General features: G+C 47.5%; 1 protein-coding gene across 6 annotated transcripts in view; it reads right to left on the bottom strand.

The window, feature by feature from the left end:
- Positions 1-13,492, bottom strand: part of SLC39A11 (solute carrier family 39 member 11) — a 447,715-nt gene extending 434,223 nt beyond the window's left edge. For 2 of the 6 annotated variants that reach the window (XM_089901697.1, XM_089901699.1), the window contains exon 1: positions 13,370-13,472. The gene's annotated coding sequence lies outside the window, so the exon portion shown is untranslated. Of the gene's footprint in view, positions 1-13,369 lie in introns of all 6 variants that reach the window. The other 4 variants (XM_089901696.1, XM_089901693.1, XM_089901695.1 and 1 more) reach the window with 4 other exon arrangements.
- Between the last annotated feature and the right edge of the window lie 63 nt (positions 13,493-13,555).

Genomic DNA, 13,555 nt, shown 5'->3' with positions numbered 1-13,555 from the left:
GATAAAGAAATTCCTTCCATGCTCTATGCATATGAGAAAACCTGGGACATCCAGAAAAAGCTTTCAGCAGCCCCAACGGCAAAAACAGTTTTAATTATGTGCCACGATCGATGGTTTTAATATGCCGAGCATAGGTGTGCACAGAAGCCAGATATTTTTACTATTCTCGTGATATCTTGAATGTGGTTATTTTTGCTAATTTGTCATTCCTGAGCGTCCAGTATTTAGACAAAATAGCTAATACTGCTTGTGTTTTCAAATAAGCTGCACCAGCCTTGGTAATTGCATGTGTTTCCTGTCAGATAAATTTACCTCGATCTTTGCTGTTATAATTGATTCTATATACTAGAAAGCAGAAAGCAAACATTTTTTTAGTGACTTTATTTATTTTTGCAAGGGTACTGTTTTATAAACTACCTTCACATGAAATCACACTCTCAATTAAGGGACTTAGGGTGAAGTTTGTTCAAGAGGCCAGCTATGCAGACTCACCTCGGTTCCCACCTACTTCCGGAAAAGACTTTAGAGATTCAGGAAAATGGGCCAGAGTCCTAGGTGACGTAACCCACATTCCCCAGGTTTCCTAAAACACGGAACTGTAAACTTTAGAATTTTACAATTTGTCTTAAAACTCCCAGCCCCCAAAAGAGCGTACAGAACATTTTCTAGATGTCTTAGCCATCATTTGTCCAGCAGCAAAAGAAAAAAAAAAAAACAACCACCAGTGAGTCCCATTTTGTTCACGGACAGTTTTTAACGGCCTCATCTGATTTCTTCCAGACTTTGTAACCTGATTTAAATAGCATGGCTGAGTCATTGTAAAGCAGATGACGAAAGGGACGCTCTAAAAATGTCATAAAGACATGTCAGCTCTGCTGACAGCAAAACTGATGACAGAGAAATATCAAGAGTTTTAAAATCAGGTCAAAGAAAATGACTTTTTATCACCTTCTCATCACTTCTTTCACTCAAAATCAAAACATAACAAAAATTTCCAGGTGCTTAAAACAGAATCTTAACTATGCATTAGACTGTTAAAATCAGAAAAGAAAATTAGCTAACTTTTGGATGCACTGAGTCCCGTTCTAAGCACTTTATATTCATCATTGCATTCAGTTACCACAAGAGCTCTATGAAGGAGGTCCAGCTGTTACCCCCATTCTATCGATGAGGAAACTGAGGCATACAGTACTTACATCACTTGCCCAGAACCTGATTTCTTAACCACATCACTGCACTTCCACCTATGGGAGGTGTGACCTGGAGCCTGGGCCTGACATTCCCAAGCCCCTGCCTCCCTGTCTGCAAAATAGGGATCACACCACCTACCTCCCAGAGTGGTGTAAAGGCTACCTGAAATAAAATATTTTAAATAATTTATCACATCACCAGGTACACAGGGATGTCCAGTAAACATGAAATTCCCCTCACCTTGAATCGCAGCAAGAGAAAACCAGGAACTTTTGGGTTATTAAACCACCAACGATTTTCCAAATTGGCTAATATTAAACCATGGCTTCTAATCCTGCCATCAGGAAAGCTCAGCTGGCACTAACACAACCGACCACGTGATGCAAGGTGAAAGCAAGTCCGGTGCAGAAAAGTAAATGCATTACGTGTCTGCCGATAAGGTGCTACACGATTTCTATCTACACAGAGTGTTCCTTTCTGGCTAGAGGGCTTTCCTCCTCGGCTAAGCCTAACTAAACTTCGGTCTCTGTCCGAATGGACCAGGGATATAACGCCTCACCTCCGTAAACAGAGCCTCATATTGTCCAAGTGTTCTAGAAACTTAGGGTTCACGGCATGTTCTAAATATCTGAGTTCTTTGTTCTTCCTCCAGGGTGAAAACGTGGTTTGGCCTGGGGCCTGGTGCTAAACAGAGGGAGAGGATCACGCCGTTAGTCCGGGTCTATAACCATCTGTATCGCTCACGGGTCCAGCTGGAAACAGATGGCACACTCAGAGGGGTTTAACTAAAATGAATGTAATGAAGGAGCTGCGTACAGAGGGGTGGGGAGGTGTCAGGGAATCAGCAAGAGATGGATGAGGGGCCCGGAGACCAGGTGAGGAAGGAAGACTTCACCAGCCGAGTGAGAGCAGAAGCCACGAGGAAGGTAAGACCCAATGGGAGCTGTGCCTGTAAAGTAAATCTGCCAGAATCGCAGTGCATCCCTTTGCTCTCCTCCTGAGACAGCCTGGGACCTGGGACCTGGGGCCCTTTGCTGCACTGCTTGAGACAGGCTGGGACCTGGGGCCCTTTGCTTCACTGCTTGCCCCCGAACACACATCTCCTCAATCAACAAAATACAAAGAAACTGTAAGGGACTAAAAATAACTGCGCTCATGAGCAGTTGGGGCAAATTATGAACAACAAGATACAAAAAGACCAAAACCACAACTGACACTTCTGAGGGGCTGGGAGCAAACACAAGGCGTCGGGAGCCAAAACAGGGTACTGTGCAGGCCGCCTGCACACAGCACCACCAAGGGGGTGGGCAAAACCCCCAAGCCACCCCTCCGGCCCGACCCCTGGATATACCCCACCCTCACCCCATATAAGGAACCAGCTCAAAGGGTGAGTGAGCAGGGGACCCCGTTACCTGTTTTCAGTCTCCGCTGCTGCAGCAGGGACCCCAGTAAAGCCTTGCCTGAATTTCTTGTCTGGCCTCTGATCAATTTCTATCGATTAAGGAGGCCAAGAGCCCTGGTCGGGAACACTCCCGTGGCTGAATTCAGCCAGAGCCAGAAGGTAAGAGGGCCAAAGGAGGTAGTGCAGAGAGGGCAGCCTCCAGAGAGGGGCGCAGAACGGATGGCGTGAGGGATGGAGAATCAGGATGTGGCCCCTCCTGAGACACCCCCCTTCCCGGGATCCCAGCACTCTCAAAGCTGCCCACCGTCTACTGGAATAGCTGGAGCAGGCTCATTAAACTTCCACCAAGGTACAGGCATAACTGAGAGGCCCTCGGGGCCTTCCAACGTTCAAAGCACTCTCTAAATTCCGAGAAGAAAAACTGGATTTTCAGAATATAACCACTGGACAGCTTGGGAGCTGCAGAGGGGATGAAGGATTAGAGCAACACCTGCTCACACAGGATTCCAGGTGGTCAACATCCGAAGATTCTGCTTTGGGCATGGCCGATGCGGAATGCAACGTTATGATCTCCCTTTGCAAGATGTAAACTCATCAGCACGACTTTTCAAGTTCCAAGGTCGAGTGGCGCGCTCTTCCACAACCGCCACCTAACCAAAAGCGTATCAGAAAGCCCAGGCTATGGGCTTCCCTGGTGGCGCAGTGGTTGGGAGTCCGCCTGCCGATGCAGGGGACGCGGGTTCGTGCCCCGGTCGGGGAGGATCCCACATGCCGCGGAGCGGCTGGGCCCGTGAGCCATGGCCGCTGAGCCTGCGCGTCCGGAGCCTGTACTCCACAACAGGAGAGGCCGCGACAGTGAGAGGCCTGCGTACGGCAAAAAAAAAAAAAAGCCCAGGCAATTCAATACATTCTAGTCAACTGGTGGCATTTTCCCCCAAACTCTATTTGCAAGTACCCAAACTGCAAACTTTCTGGAGCCTGAGGATTCAGAGTCTTTTATCATCCAGCCTTGGGCCAAGCAGGTTGTTTCTGATTTACCTAGTACAACTTCAAATACAACAAAAACAAACAAACTTCACGTCCCAGTAGAAATAGAGCTTCCTGCAGGCGTACCTCCTCCTAAAACCCTGCAGTTTCCTCAGGGATCTGATTTCCCCAGTTGGAGTCTTTGAACGCTCAATGTTCTAAGACCTCCTTAGTTGACATTTATAATTTTAGGTTGTGTGAATCCCAGGATGGGACGTGATCCTCACAATGGCTCATCCCTAGGAAAGGTACACTTGAAAACTGCTTCCTCCCAAGCTACTTCTCCAGTTATGCTGTATCCAAGAGGGAAATACCCCACCAAACCGTCATCATTACAGCTGAATATTCTCCGGAGGCAGCTACGGGTGCCTGGCCACAGTACTTCTCTAGGTAAGGCAAGGGCAGGATTACTGTAATAAAACAACTTCTCTTATAGATCTGTCCTTAAGTTGAAAACATTCAGCCACACTGGAAGGGACCACCTTCCCTTGAACTTATCCTGACCCTCAGGATTGCTGTCCTGGAGTATCAACGTGTATGAACACACTCATACATAGCCCAGAAGCAACAAGATAAGGGAATAAGAAGGTTAAATGGACAGGAGCCTATTCTAATTCCATAAGTAACATTCAAAAACCCAAAGAGGGGCTTCCCTGGTGGCGCAGTGGTTAAGAATCCGCCTGCCAATGCCGGGGACACGGGTTCAAGCCCTGGTCCGGGAAGATCCCACATGCCGCGGAGCAACTAAGTCCGTACGCCACAACTACTGAGCCCGCGCACCTAGAGCCCGTGCTCCACAACGAGAAGCCTCCGCAATGAGAAGCCTGCGCACCGCAACGAAGAGTAGCCCGCGCTCGCCGCAACTAGAGAAAAAGCCCACGTGCAGCACTGAAGACCCAATGCAGCCAAAAATAAATAAATTTATTTTTTAAAAATTCCAAAGAATTCACGTATTTTGGGGGAGAGGGGAGGGCTGATCAGATTATGAATTAATTCAACATTGCTGAAATTAGAGTAATGAATCTATTCCTTTCCTTCATAGGAATTCTAAAGTAAGGTGTACTTTGAATATTACAGATTTGTCAGCATATCAATAAATTACTTTGCTACAAAGTTAAATTACTGTTCATGCACTCAGCAAGTACTGAATGTCTACTGTGTGTCAGACACTGTTCTAGAAGCTGGGAATTTGATGAGATAAAAGACAGACGAGATCTCTGCTTTTTGTTGTAGGGGAGACACTCAACAAACAAAAGCACAAATAAATGAACATGTAATCACAACACAGTGACAAATGCTATGATAAAAATACATAGACAGTAAAGAGCCTGTCTTTACTTAGGTGCCTTAGGTGCCTAAGGTCATGGACCCCAGAGCCAGACAGCCTGGTTTATATCTCAGCTCTGCTACTTCCTCAATCATTTGGGGCAAATTATACAATCTCTCTTGGCCCCAATTTCCTCTTCAATAAAATGGAGATAAGAACAGGATCTAGTTCAGAGGGCTTTTTGTGAGAACTGAATAAGGTAATTCATATTCAGAGTTTATAACACTGGCTGACATACAGTGAGCGCTTTATAAATGTTAACACTTCCTGATTTAGATTGGGGTGGCCCAGGCAGGCTTCTCAGAGGAGGCAACCATCATGTGAAGATCTGGTAAAAGAAACGGTCAGAGCAAAGGCCTTAGAAAAGAGTGAACCAAGCCTTGTTTATGAAACAGAAAGAAGGCCAGTGAGGCTGGAATAGAGCGAGAGAGGGGTGGGATGGGATGGGGCCAGGTCGTGCAGGGTCTTGAAGATCTTTGATAGGAGTTGGAACCTGACCCAGGGGGCTGGGAAGCCACTGGAGGTTTGAAGCAGGCGACACACAAGGCCTGATTTATATTTTTGAAAGATTCAGCTTGCTTTTATAGTGAGGAGAGTCACTAACGGGACAGGAGTAGAATCAGGAGGAATTAGAAGGTAATTTGAAGGACTTCTCCAGCAGTCCAGTGGTTAAGACTCACGCTTTCACTGCGGGGCACGCGGGTTCGATCACTGGTCTGGGAACTAAGATCCTGTGTGCCATGTGGGGTGGCCAAAAACAAAGAAAACTAAAAGAAAAAAAAAGGTAAAATCCGAGTGGCTCAGATGAGAAGCTGATGACCTGGACTCGGCTAGTGACAGTGGAGATGGAAAAGGACAGGGATCTATTTTGGATCTGGGGTCAGCAAACTATTGTCCGTGGGCCAAAACTGGCCCTCTGACTGCTTTTGTCAATGAAATGTTATGGGAACTCAGCCACGCCCATTCATTTACCTACTCAGCCACGCCCATTCATTCACCTACTGTCTGCGGCGGATTTCCTGCCACAATGGCCTTGTACAATGGCTGTAATGGAGACCACAGGCCCTGCAACACCCGCTATCTGCCTCTTCATAGTTAAACTGCACCAACCCCTGTTTCGGAGGAAGAGTCTATAGGATTTGTAGATGCATTGGGTGTGGACAGTGAGAGAGAGGGATGGAGGCCCGGCATAACTGGGTGGTGCCATTTCCTGAGATAGGGTTGACTAGAAAAGAGTTCAGGATGCATGTGGCAGGAAGAGAATTATTATTTTCAACGTGTTAGATTTGAGACTTCTCTTAGACATCCAAGGGGAGAGTCTAAAGAGGTGGCTACATGTATATATAATCCAGGAGCACAGGGCTGTAGTAACAAATGTCGGAGTCATCTGCAAACATCCGTTCCGTTCTCTCCATTTCCATTGCCATCATAATTTCCATCTGAACCACTGGAGTAATGCTCTAACTCTTTAGGCGACAGGACAGGATGGAATCACCTAGACAGGGATTGAAGACCAAGAAGAGACCAGTGCTAAGGCTTGAGCCTGGGTCCATCCAACGTGAAGAGGTTACACAAAGGAAGAAGAGCCAGCAAAAGTGATTGTGGGGCTTCCCTGGTGGCGCAGTGGTTGGGAGTCCGCCTGCCGATGCATGGGACGCGGGTTCGTGCCCCAGTCCGGGAAGATCCCACATGCCGCGGAGCGGCTGGGCCCGTTAGCCATGGCCGCTGAGCCTTCACGTCTGGAGGCCACGGGAGAGGCCACAACAGTGAGAGGCCCGCGTACCGGTGAGGGGGTGGGGGGAGTGATTGAGAAGACAGGCCTAGTGAGGTAAGAGGAAAGCTAGTGGAGCATGTTTTGAGAGAAATCAAAAGGCAACTGTGTCAACAAGGGGCAGGTCAGCCGAGCTGTTGAAAGGTCCAAAAACTGAGAAGTGACTACTGAAACTGACAAGATGGGGAGGGAGGTCTTTTAGTGGATGCAGTGATGATGCGAGGATCCCTAATGGATGGAGTTGGAGAAGAGAATGGAAGGCGTCTTGTGGAGACAGCAATGACCAAAGGTCAAGACCATCCGTTGTGATGAGGAAAGGAGAAATGGGCGGGGGCTGGAAGGAGACTGGGAGACAAAAGGGCATGATTATAAAATGGGAGACACTAGGGAATATTTCTGAGATAATGGGAACAATGTAGCTGAGAAGGAGAAAATTATGGAGGAGAGAGAAGGGAGTGAGATCTTTGAGAGGTGGGAGGGGTGAGGTCCAGAGTTAGATTTAGTAGATTTAACATGAGGACTTTCCTGATTACTTCTGTTTTCTCCATACCTGTGGGAAGGCTCATCCGCTAGGGTGGAATGGTGGGAAAGGGGAAAAGACAGTGTAGGAGGCTTGAAAAGAAGTGAGATCTTGTGTCAGAATCACTGGCTTTTCATCAAATACCTTTTATATCCTCCACAGCATCCAACACAGAGCTAGTTACAGCAGTAGGTACTCGAATACACACTAATTAAGGGTAAAATGCTTGGAGTGCGATTTTTCGATATCACCCTTTTTAGTCAAGGTGTTGAGAATGTGTGTAGCCCAGACATCCAAGCTCCCTCTATCAGGTGTGACGCCTGCCGGGCTATTTGTTGAAGGCAGGGTCTCAGTTATCTGCAAACAGTTAAGTCAAATAACCATCCCTTCTATGACAAATGTCACCTCCAGCTGACACAGGCTGATAGACATTGATGTGAAGATGTCAAGACTACCTCTCGCGAGGCTCTCTTATCCCGTTGGCATGTCAGCCAAGGGAAGGGCAAACACCAAATGTCTCAATCACACCGGGCAGCAGTGCGTAACTCGATCTTCTGTCCGGCCCCTCACACTCTTTTTTTTTTTTTTTTTACATCTTTATTGGAGTATAATTGCTTTACAATGGTGTGTTAGTTTCTGCTTTATAACAAAGTGAATCAGTTATACATATACATATGTTCCCATATCTCTTCCCTCTTGCGTCTCCCTCCCTCCCACCCTCCCTATCCCACCCCTCCAGGCGGTCACAAAGCACCGAGCTGATCACCCTGTGCTATGTGGCTGCTTCCCACTAGCTATCTATTTTACGTTTGGTAGTGTATATATGTCCATGCCACTCTCTCGCTTTGTCACAGCTTACCCTTCCCCCTCCCCATATCCTCAAGTCCATTCTCTAGTAGGTCTGTGTCTTTATTCCTGTCTTACCCCTAGGTTCTTCATGACATTTTTTTTTCTTAAATTCCATATATATGTGTTAGCATATGGTATTTGTCTTTCTCTTTCTGACTTACTTCACTCTGTATGGCAGACTCTAGGTCCATCCACCTCATTACAAATAGCTCAATTTCGTTTCTTTTTATGGCTGAGTAATATTCCATTGTATATATGTGCCACAACTTCTTTATCCATTCATCCGATGATGGACACTTAGGTTGTTTCCAAAGCTTTGCACAGCAAAGGAAACCATAAACAAGACCAAAAGACAACCCTCAGAATGGGAGAAAATATTTGCAAGTGAAGCAACTGACAAAGGATTAATCTCCAAAATTTATAAGCAGCTCATGCAGCTCAATAACAAAAAAACAAACAACCCAATCCAAAAATGGGCAGAAGACCTAACTAGACATTTCTCCAAAGAAGATATACAGATTGCCAACAAACACATGAAAGGATGCTCAACATCAGTAAACATTAGAGAAATGCAAATCAAAACCACAATGAGGTATCACCTCACACCAGTCAGAATGGCCATCATCAAAAAATCTAGAAACAATAAATGCTGGAGAGGGTGTGGAGAAAAGGGAACACTCTTGCACTGCTGGTGGGAATGTGAATTGGTTCAGCCACTATGGAGAACAGTATGGAGGTTCCTGAAAAAACTAATACAGAACTACCATACGGCCCAGCAATCCCACTACTGGGCATATACCCTGAGAAAACCTCACACTCCTTTTACTGACACAGTCTATCCTTTACCAGATCAAATTTCCCTTTCTTTGCTTTGCCCTCTGTTAATTTGTTGTCAGATTCCTCTCCGTTTTCTTTTTCTACCATCTTGCTTTCTCCCTTGCCATTTCTCCTGGCTGAGCCCGAGTTAAATTTATTTTAATTTTCCTCAGTTACTTTGGCTCTTCCATTTATCATCTCTCCTCTGGTGTGCCCAGCCCCCATTCCCCCCTCATCCTATGAGAAAACAGCCTCCCCTCCAACATCATCCAAGTACAGACAGATGTAAGACTCAGCAGGTTCACGCTTCGTACTGCACACTGACAGGCCAGAGACACAGCTACCTTCCCTAAAAGAAGAGGTATTGAAACAAGGCATCGGAGGGGCTGTGACGTAGGTGAAAACTGTCTTACTGCTTTCAGTATTTCAGCTGTTAGGCAACCGATGGCAAAAGATTCTTTTGCCTTTTCCAATGCGCCCTTTGAGCAGATACTTTGTGATTATGTGACATATATGTATGACGCCATTCACTCATTTTGCAAATATTTATTGAATCATTTAGTCAGGGAGCCAAGGTCCAGATGCTAGACCACATAATGCATAAAAGGAGGAGGACATGTGGTATCTGCAAAAATCTGTTTTCAAAAAACCATTCTATTTTAGGCCTGATGCTGGCTTGCTTGCTACCTTTCTATTAGCAAGTAGGGAGAAATCCGCCCCCTCAATGTTCTGAGTGAGGTAACAGTGCTGATGGGCCCAGAGAAAGTGAAACTATCAGAACGTGCTCCCAGTTTGAAAAGAGGGCCCTCGAGCATGCAGACAACTTGCCTCCCAGGCATGGCCACCCCATGTGTCATCTGTCCCCCAAATCACTGGAGAGCCGCTCTTGTTTTTCTTTTTTTAATAAATCTGTTTTTTTTAATTTATTTTTGGCTGCGTTGGGTCTTCACTGCTGTGCACGGGCTTTCTCTAGTTGCTGCGAGCCAGGGCTACTCTTCTTCTCGTTGCAGTGGCTTCTCTTGTTGTGGAGCACGGGCTCTAGGCACACGGGCTTCAGTAGTTGTGGCTCGCAGGCTCAGTAGTTGTGGCTCACAGGCTCTAGAGTGCAGGCTCAGTAGTTGTGGCGCATGGGCTTAGTTGCTCCGCGGCATGTGGGATCTTCCTGGGCCAGGGCTCGAACCCGTTTCCCCTGCATTGGCAGGCGGATTCTTAACCACTGCGCCACCAGGGAAGTCCTTGCTTGTACCTGTAAAGCCCCACCTTTGGGCAAAGGGCAGGAGGCAGTGTGGGTACCATCTGAATTTTGCTTCAGAATTGTTTGGCTCTTCTGCCTCTTGATGTTCTGAAATTTTCTTTGAAGCTAACGATACAACAAAGATCAAGGACTGTAGAGTCAAACTAACTGGGATCTGAAGACACACTCAGCCGCTGGCTACCTGCGTAATCTCAGGCGGACGCCTTGGTCCTGCTGAACCTTGTTTTACCCATCAAATGAGTGTAAGACCAACTATGCTATAGAATTATTGCGAGAATTAAAGATATATGCGGAGTGCCTAGGTGGTGCTCCAAACTACAGCTATATAACTGGCAGAATGCCTAGGTTTGACTTCAGAAGCCCAGGGTGATCTACATGGAATCTCTTGAACTTAAATACTGGGTGCTTAAAATTCTATCCAAAAAGATTTAACGTGAAAGGAAGAAAATCTGACATCAAGACTGCCACAAGATACACACATACGCACTCATCTCTAAGCCAAAATTAAAAGATGGCAATAAAACGAGGAGGTGCCTCTTACTTGTGTGCCTCCCTGAGACAAAAAAAAAAAAAAAGACGGTTTCTCATCTCTGCCCCTGGTTCAGCCCAGTGCCCTGCCCAGCTGCTGAAGCTGAGCTCTTTGCCCACATCCTGGTTTTATGGGGCGACAACGCAGAAGGCACAAGAAGAAAGGGCTGCCTCTTCAATGCCTGGGGAATGGGAAAGCAGGTGTGGAGAATAAAGAGTCAAAGACACAGAGCTTTCGCAGCACCCAGGCAAGAAGCCGGTGTGGTAACAGCCTCTGTTAGGCACTTGGATCTGCGAGCAGAAGAGCAACAGTGGCATCTTCAGGGCAGCCCGGTGAACTTGGCTAGGGAAGCAGAGAGAAGGGGTAGGGAAAGCCCTGCCTTCAGAACACACTCTGTGGTGATGTCAGCTGACGAGCTTGCCTTTCCTCTACCTGAAATGACAGGTGTGTGCGCAAGTGCCCCCCCCACCCCCGTGCAAACCCTAGCTGACTGTTCACATTCCTCCCTCCTGCCGTTTGAAAGAGGCCAGCCAAACTCTCGTGGAGCTGGAAATTCGGGGAGTCTGGGTCAGTTAGGGTCTCTAAGGCAAGCAATTGAAAGTGTTTTTGCTTTTCAAAGAAATGAAATTTATCGATAAGATATCAGACGACTCATAGAATCTCTGGGAAAGTTGGGGAACCGGGCTCAGCGAACAGACAGGGACAAAGGGAAACTAACCTTCAGAACCCAGTCAGAACACGCCTCAGGGCAATTCTGGTGAGGACACCATTCTGGTCACCCATAGCTGTCACCAGCACCACTGCTGGCACTGGCAGCGGAGCGCTGCAGCTGGATTCAATGTCTCTGCTGCCCCTGGAGACTGGATGTTTGCAGGGGACGCCTCTGTCACCATCAAAACGAAGTCTCCACTGTCCCTGTTCCTTGACATCACTAGCTCTCCATCTATGAAGTCCTAGGTGGGACTTGCCCGGTGGCCCACTGGTTAAGAATCCGCCTGCCAATGCAGGCAACGCGGGTTTGAGCCCTGGTCCGGGAAAATCCACATGCCGTGGAGCAACTAAATCCGTGAGCCACAACTACTGAAGCCCACGCGCCTAGAGCCCATGCTCTGCAACGAGAGAAGCCACCGCAGTGAGAAGCCCACACACCGCAATGAAGGGCAGCCCCCACTCGCCGCAACCAGAGAAAGCCTGCACACAGCAACGAAGACCCAATGCAGCCAAAAATAAATAAATAAATAAATAAATAAATAATAAATGAAAAGTATCTTTATAAAAAAAAAATAAAGTCCTAGGTGGTTGTGTCTGATTGGCTGATCCCAGCTCAGCTGTAAGGGGAACAGATCTTGCCGTAAGGCGGTAATTTTCTCAAACACAGAAAAGAGGTTCTGCAGGTGCTGGGACGTCAAACACCAACAAGTGTCCCTACAGAATGGCACTGCAGTGACAGCAAAGTGCAGACCTGCCACCAGGGAGTGCTTTGAGTTTGTGGGAAGTTGTGTGACAAAGTAGAAAAGGAATTCAGAATTCTAGGTCTAAGGGCTGATTCTGTCCCTTAGTAACCATGTGACTTGGGCAGGAATAAACAAGCTTCTCTGGTTTTTTGTCATGCATAGAATAATTATTCCTACCTACTCTGCAGGGCTGAAGTGTATCGGAGCATTTTGTGGACAGGCTTTGAAAATGACATTGAGTAAAATCTGTTTGCCTCTCTGGGGCCCAGGTTATCCACCTGTAAAATTCCCTAGATCGTAGGGCTATTGTGAGGTAAACTAGAATATTATAAATGCATGATTTATTTACAGGATTCACCTCAAAATAATGGAGGTGGTGGGAGGGAGAGGGAGTGGGTAGGTATATACATGAGACTGACCGTGACTTAGTAAGTGTAAAACCCAGCTGGTGGGCCCATTATACCATTCTCTCTACATTAGTGTGGATATGAAATCTTCAATAATAAAATTTTTTTTTTTTAATGAAGGGTCTTGGAAATACTTAGAAGAGAGAGGCCACACTCTCCAAGTTTCATTATCACTGAGCCAGTGTTAGGCGTCCTCCCCCCAACCCAGCTCCCTTGCCCCACCCCCAGGCGTTGTTTTCTCAGGCATTTAGGTCGTTTCCTCACTGCCCACTACCCTCCTCTCCAGACTGGTACCAGTGTAAGGTTATATCAGGGAAGACATCTTTGATGGTATAACACTGGTTTGAAACACAAAACGAAAACCCCAAAATAAGCAACAACAAAAGAAAACCAGAAGCAAACGAGCGCGCGCACACACCCCTTAAGAGAGAGCCTGTGCCGGCGCTCAGGCCCGGTACACAGCATCTGTGAAGTTACTTTCCAGTGAACAAAAATGGACTCACGCTTCCCTTTTCCTAACATTGCATTCGGTGGATGTCCAGAGTAAATAACGAATAACAAGGACGCCCCAGAAGGCTGCACGCCGAGAGCCAGGGGTGAGGGTCCAGCACCTACGGTCAGCATTGCGCGCCCACCCGGCTCCCCAGCCCGCCCAGGACACAGGGGCGGCCGAGGGAGCCTAGGGGAAGGGGACCGGCCGAGAGTGCAACTGCGCCGTCTCAGGAGAAGGGCCCCTGTCCCGGGGCGCGACAGACCTAGCGAAGGACCCGAGCATCCCGAGAAGGCGTTTCAATCAGACCGCGGGCGCTTGGTTATAATTACCTCCAACTTGGAAAGGCTCCACCCGCGCTGGGAGGGGCTTCAAATCCACTAGAGGCTGGACCCGCAGAGGAACCGCCAGCCTTCGCGAATCAACCACCACACAGTTTCCTTTTAAAAAAGTGCCGCCCATCGGCGGTCCCGCCCCTCGGCCGCCCCCGAACAAGCATGGCCCTCAGCGGGCCGGAA

The sequence above is a fragment of the Delphinapterus leucas genome, chromosome 19 (genome assembly GCF_059928025.1).
Source record: "Delphinapterus leucas isolate spDelLeu-1000000601 "Yukka" chromosome 19, BTC_Dleu_Yukka2, whole genome shotgun sequence".
Classification (NCBI taxonomy): domain Eukaryota; kingdom Metazoa; phylum Chordata; class Mammalia; order Artiodactyla; family Monodontidae; genus Delphinapterus; species Delphinapterus leucas.
The sequence above is the reverse complement of the archived record's forward strand: the minus strand, read 5'-3'. Positions and strand labels throughout refer to the sequence as shown.